The sequence below is a fragment of the Octopus bimaculoides genome, chromosome 25 (assembly GCF_001194135.2).
Source record: "Octopus bimaculoides isolate UCB-OBI-ISO-001 chromosome 25, ASM119413v2, whole genome shotgun sequence".
Lineage (NCBI taxonomy): Eukaryota > Metazoa > Mollusca > Cephalopoda > Octopoda > Octopodidae > Octopus > Octopus bimaculoides.
The window spans coordinates 27,015,850-27,022,901 of NC_069005.1; the positions used below are offsets into that span (position 1 = coordinate 27,015,850).

Genomic DNA, 7,052 nt, shown 5'->3' on the forward strand with positions numbered 1-7,052 from the left:
CTGTTACCTAAGTGTACATATGTGTATGTGTGTATGCATGCAAGTGTGTGTGTGTGTGCGTGTGTGTGTGTGTGTGTGTGTGTGTGTGTGTGATTGCTAATATAACGTAGTGAGCTAAATATCTACATACCTTCCAATCTACCCTACATGCCTGCTTGCCAACCCACCAAGCTGTCTATCTGTCTGTCTATCTAACTATCAATCTCTCTATCTATCAATCTGTCTGCCTCTCTCTCTCTCTCTCTCTCTCTCTCTCTCTCTCTATCTATCTATCTATCTATCTATCTATCTTTCTTTCTTTCTATCTCGTGAGCTAGCTTTCTGTTTATCTAACTGTCTATCTGTCCGACCATCTGTTTGTCTGTCAGTCTGTCTGTCTGTTTGCCCATGTGTCTGTCTGTCTGTCTGTATTTCTTTATCTATTACCAACCAACCAACCTCCCTACCAGTCCATCTCTCATTTTTGCTGAAAGATGCCTTGCTACAACTAATTATGATGTACCTCATGGAGCGTGTGTGTGTGTGTCTGTTACCTTGTATGTACATGTACCCAGGTATATACATTTGTGCATCAGTATATTTCTGTGTGTGTGTGTGTTTGTGATTATCGTCGTCGTCGTCATCGTCATCATCATCATCATTTAGCATCCGTTTTTCATGCTGGCATGGGTAAGACAGTTTGACTGGAACTGCACCAGGCTCCAGTCTGTTTTGGCTTGATCTCTATGACTGGCTGCCTTTCCTAAGAGTGTACCAGATGTCTTTTATGTGCCACCAGCATGTGTGCTTTTCACATTTCACCGTCACAGGTGCCTTTTATGTGTCACCAACACAGGCGCCTACTACATGTCTCCAGCACGAGTGCCTTTTACATGTCACCAGCACAAGTGCCTTTTACGTGTCTCATCAAAATCATCATCGATGGTGGCGGCCTCATCGTCGTTGTCATCATCATTTAACATCCATGTTCCACACTGATATGGGTTGGACAGTTTGACAAGGGACCAATGGACCCAAGGACTACATTGTGCCTTTACTTAAACAGACTCCACTCTCTCTATCATATCTCTGCATATCAGCAATAGTGACCCCCCACCCTGAATACTTTAGATCGAAATCTCCCAACCTCATTCCCCAAATACATCTTATTTCTTTATTGCCCACAAGGGGCTAAACATAGAGGGGACAAACAAGGACAGACAAAGGGGTTACGTCAATTACATCAACCCAGTGCGTAATTGGTACTTAATTTATCGACCCCGAAAGGATGAAAGGCAAAGTTGACCTCGGCGGAATTTGAACTCAGAACGTAAAGACAGACGAAATACCGCTAAGCATTTCGCCCGGCGTGCTAACGGTTCTGCCAGCTCGCCGCCCAAATACATCTGTACCCTCATTCCCCAAATACATCTGCCCCTTCTAATCACTGGCTCAGGAACGAAATTTGCTTAAGGGGTGGAAACCCAGGTCCAAAATTTTTTACAAACAAAGTCTTGTTTTTTTTTATAATTATTTTTGTTGTTTGTTCCTTGGGAAGAAACCTAACTTCAACCTACTTTTTACAGATCACTTTTTACTCATAGTTTTCTGACCCTGAGAAAAGTAAGTAGGGGTACAAATTTTGATTTTGCACCCCACAAAAATTCTAGGGTTACACCTGCACTCCCTGCAACCTTTTCCCTGGGCCCATACCTCTAATGTTCTCCTAACAGCTCAAACCACCAGCATCACTTTGATTACATCTCATCCTACATGGAGGGCACATGTATTACTTCATTCCTCTTTGAAGTCATTGATAAATGCCACATTCACAGCTCCTTGTGCCTCCTTCATTCATCTCATACTGATGTTACAGGTACAGAAGAAAAATCTTTCGCACTCTTCAACTTGCTTCATTAACCTGTCTCATTATCTACATTCATCTTAATTCAACACTTAAGTCCTCAAAACCCCTTGATCTCATTTTCCCTACCAAGTTTAATCTATACCAAACCCTGTCTTTGCAGTTATTGGATCATCTAACTACCACTTCACATTTGCATATCACACAACCCCCACCCCCTACTCAATGGCACTTCATGTTAGCCAACTAGCTGGACCTTTGAGTTTGATCCCTAGGAGCCCTGGTAGCATATGTCCTTCACTCCCGACCCATAATAAATACCTGGGCAGTGACTGAAATTTTCCCACTTGTCATATCTCCCCACTTCCCACACATAACAAAAATCAATGTCCATGTCCACCAAGTAGTGTAGCCATAGTTGTGCTGAAGACGTTCAGGGGAAAAAATAATGGCCTACAACATCTGTTGAAACTCACCCACCTCAGAAAACTGGGTGGTTTTTATCCAGCAGTGCAACATCTGCAAGTCCAATACCAAACTTGTAGACAACTTCTTTCAAACTGCAGTCAATCTTTTTGGTTGCTATCCAAAAGAATTTCCATCGACGTTGTTGAATCTTCTTTCCTTCCAGTTCACAACAGACTTCAGTGAGCATTACCTCTCTACCACAGAGAAAGCCTTTACCTTCACTGCCTGCTTGGCAGCCAACATCACACTTCATACTCTTTATTAAAATTCAAACATCTACCACCCATGATCGTTGTTAGCTTTCTATGCCAACCAGTGATTTTCCCATCACTACCTTGGCAAAAATGGCTAAGTCAAAGCTTTACACAATGAGATCATAATAAAATCAAAGCATTTTAGAGTTTACTAATATTTGGCATTTTTCAATGACTAATATTCTTTTCTACTCAGCCTGGTCTCTTTATCTATGTCACGCGGAAAGGTTGTTTGCGAGAACGATATCGTGTACAGATACCGAAGGATTGACTCTGTTGAGCACCGATTGATTGATTGACCTTCGATGTGACTGAACCACCAATTCTAACCAGTTAGGATTCACCAAAATTTGAAACAATATACTGTTGATATCGTTTATTAAAAAGAAATGCTTTAAAAGATTTAAAAGAAATGTTTTTAAATAAACTGTACATCATTTTAACGGTTATGTTAGCGTTATTTTAAATGATATATTGGTCGAATGGTCACGACTGGACGCCTTATTATTATTTCCTACAACAGAATTTATGGAAACGTAAAATTTAGAAATATATATATTCTCGTGACAGCTTAAAGAGATAAAAAGTACGCTTTTTCGATTCAACTATTCCAATGAAAATGTGTAACGTTCATGCCATTCTCATGGAATAATCATATTTGAAAATACAGCACTATAATTAAAAATGAACGACAGGGAATGTTTAAAAAAATTGAGTCCCTAATAATTAACAGTTATTGTGTGTGAAAAATCAGCCATCAGAAATGAAACAGTTATGAAATAAAATGTACGAAAATAAAACAAACATACGTTATTGGAATTATATCTTCAATATATTTAGTAGGAATACAGAATAAAACGAAAAGAATCTATAGACGGGAAAAAAAAGGTAACGAAAAAAACATATAGAGGAATTTTAAAAAAACAACGATGGGCTCGTCCGGGATTCGAACCCGGGACCTCTCGCACCCAAAGCGAGAATCATACCCCTAGACCAACGAGCCTCATACATTTTGGTGCTGAAAAAAATATATTATAAACTGTTAAACATTTATTGATGTTTTAATCTCTCATAATTTTGTAATTATTTAATTATTTTGATTATATTTAATGAGTTTCGACGTTTTCTTGATGCTCTCAACATTCAGGATGTCGATATTTAGCCTACGATTGGCCACTGGCCTCTGGGCAAACCTTGTTTTATCAGTATAAACAACTCCTTACGTTGACTATAGTCACTCGAGAAGCTAGAAAGAGCAGCCAAAAAATAAAAAGATAACCGTTTAATCACATGATATTACCTTCTTTTAAAGATCACATTGAATAATGTAATTCGAGATTTCTAAAAATTCCAAAACATAAACAAGTTATGACGGAGTTATATCTATAGAGTACCTAAAAATGAATTCCGTCTCGAGATATACTGTCGGCAATTAAGAAAAAAAAAAGAAAAGGAATCCGTCACGGATGGAAAGTCTTTCTTAAAGGCTTTTTTGATAGGAGGTGACCTGGTGGCTAATGTCGTCCATGATACAGAAAAACAACAGGATAGTCAAGGTTGTAGCGCCTTTGATTGTGTAGTTTTGTTGGACTGAGGATTATATGTCAACGAAATTAAAGCGTGAACTTTGACTGGCCATACCTACACAAGTGTGCCCCACCACACACACGCACACACACACAAAGGCACCCACGCACACACACACACAGACGACTCTGTTTCCTCATAACTTCAGAAAAAATTAATATTTTCTGATGAAATTTTCCACTAAAACCTTTCAGATGGGGTACATTACAACACAATCAGATGTTTAATGTGAGAAAAATAAACTGCTGGCCACGCACGCATACATACTAACCCATGTATTTTATTCCTTGTACAAAATTTCAGATTTCATTTTGTACATATATATGAGTGCGCGCCTACCAATTTTTTTTTTCACATTTTTCTTTTCTTCTGATATAATCGTAATCTACACAACCTGAAAGGTTCTTATAGAAAATTTCAATCAAAAAGTATTCATTATTTTCAGAAAATTACGAGGTGACGAAGTCGGATCACAATTGTGTAGGTCGGGTCACAGTTGTGTACGTCTGCTTCGTTTCTGTAATGGCATCTAGTTCATAATGATTGACTGATGTACAGAGTGTTTGGAAAGTCACTGCGCGCTTATATTTTTTATTAATATGTCTGTCGCAATATACAATGCAAGAAAAGAATGTGACTGAAAATTATAAACAATGTTGATAGTGATGTTTGTGTGTGTACCACCTTTTCCAAATACACTTCAGGGATCTGTACAAGATCCCATTACAGTTGTTAAAACCATATTGAGGGTAGCGATCTGAAATAGAAAAAGGCAAAATACAATTAGACAAGAATACCCTGTACTATAAAGAGTCCTAGTGATTGTTTATGGAAGATAACTATCCGAATGATTTAGATGTGAAATTTGAAAGCAGATTATATGAAATTAGACCAGCAGTCTCCAACCGTTATTTCACCACACAAACCGCCAATGTTACCAACAGACTTAAATTTTTTTTTTTTTATAGCTTCAGCTTAGAGCTGCGGCCATGCTAATACAGCGCCGTTAAAATACGTTAGTAGCAATGAGATTCGAACCCACGCCTCCGAAGAGACTGGTGCCTAAAACCAGTGTCTTAGATCACTCAGCCACGTTGCCAACTGCTTTAAAAAAATATGTACACGTTTTTTTTTTTTCATTTTCTTTATTCAAAAAATAAAAACTATATCCATTTCATAAATGGTGAATCCTCTAGAATATCATAAAGAAATTGGTTTCAAAGCAATGCCCTCACATATCTACCCGCCGCGCGCACACACACATACACACACACCTCCCAGCTACTCCATTTTCTCTCATCATCACTTGTTACAGTCATGTCATCCCCCATCTCTACTACTTATACTCTCCCTACCCCTCGCTCTTCTCTATGGGAGAACAGCGAGGGGTAGGGAGAGTATAAGTAGTATTATATTATACTTATTTATTGTACTTTTAATTATAATTTTCTTTCTATATGCGACACTGGTTTTTCATCGATGAGTTCATAAACCTTGGTTCTTTTCCCTAATACTATATATTTATATATATTTTATACTGTGAAACTTAATTTAATTTTAATTTTTAATGAATTGATTTTAATTGAGTTTTAACCTGTAATTTTGGATTTTATCCCTAATATTATTAATATACATTATTATTATATATATATATATAGAGATAGATAGATAAAGATATACATATATGGACCTTTTCTGTATGGTTGCTTGCGATAGTCAATAAAACAGAAACAAATTTTTAAAATTTATTCTTCCTGTGCGGCCTGATACCAAACGAACCTCGACATAGCAGTGGTGAGGATTTTACTGGTCCAAGGGAAATAAATCCTACAACTACAGTTCAGGCGGTGTATCATTAAAAAAGTTTCCAATAGGAATAAGTCTTAACCTTCGCTTTCCAATGGTATCTTCGACTCTCTAACAACGCGCACTTGTTACATTAATGCAACGTCAAGACGTAAATAACATAAGTTAGGAGTGATAGAAGAGAGAGAGATGGCTTCGAGTTATAGACGATTTCTAACCCTCTGTAAAAACTGGCCCATAGACACCAGCAAAGCAGCTGATAAGGACCTCGCCGTCTTCATACGCGAGAATATAGCTAAAACCTTTAGACATGGTGACGCTACACGAATTGAAGAATCGGCAAAATGTGAGAATATTTATGAGAGTCTTCAGAGGATATCTGCAGACTACCATCTGAATAAATACCAATTGGATAAGCCTTATGTAACAGCTTCCTGTAAGGCCACTCGAGATGAATGTAGAGTGGTACTATCCAAGGAAGGCAGCGATATTATCTTCGAAAATGATGCCAATGTCTTTGACAAAGTGAAATCGAAATTCGAAACAGGGTAACCAAAGGAGACTGTATGAATTCTAGTATTCAATGTAAGGAGACTGTATGAATTCTAGTATTCAATGTAAGGAGACAGATTAAAGACTTCGTGAGTGTTGTGTCTATTGGCTTCCTAAAATATGTACTTTTGCTGTCCTGTACCAGTTATTGTATTGTGTTGGCTTACATAACGTTCCTATATTTGCGTAACATTCTTGTCTTTTACATAGTTGCTTAGATTGCTAGAAATAGTAGCCAACAGCCCTACCTCAAATCACGAACTATCGTCTCAAACAACAACGAATAGGACAATTTGGTTAATAAGCTTGCTTCCTAACCATGTGGTCTTGGGTTCAGTCCTACTGCACGACAAGTATCGTGGGAAATTATCTTACACTATAGCCTCGGATCGACCAAAGTCTTGTGAGTCGATTTGGCAAACAAAGAAGCTCGTCAGTTTAGAATCAGTAGTTCTTTGACTGTTATTTCCAAATTTTCAGTATGTTGGAGAAGCAACTCTAGCTAATCCCTGTATATTTATTATATATATATATATATATAT

At 37.7% G+C, this 7,052-nt stretch overlaps 1 long non-coding RNA gene and 1 other non-coding gene across 2 annotated transcripts in view; one reads left to right on the forward strand and one right to left on the reverse strand.

Annotated features, from left to right (window-relative positions):
• LOC106877621 (uncharacterized) overlaps positions 1–7,052 on the forward strand; it is a 9,213-nt gene that overhangs the window by 1,173 nt on the left and 988 nt on the right. The window lies entirely within an intron of this gene.
• Positions 3,497–3,568, reverse strand: Trnap-ugg (transfer RNA proline (anticodon UGG)). Its single transcript has one exon. It is a non-coding gene; the product is annotated as a tRNA-Pro (tRNA).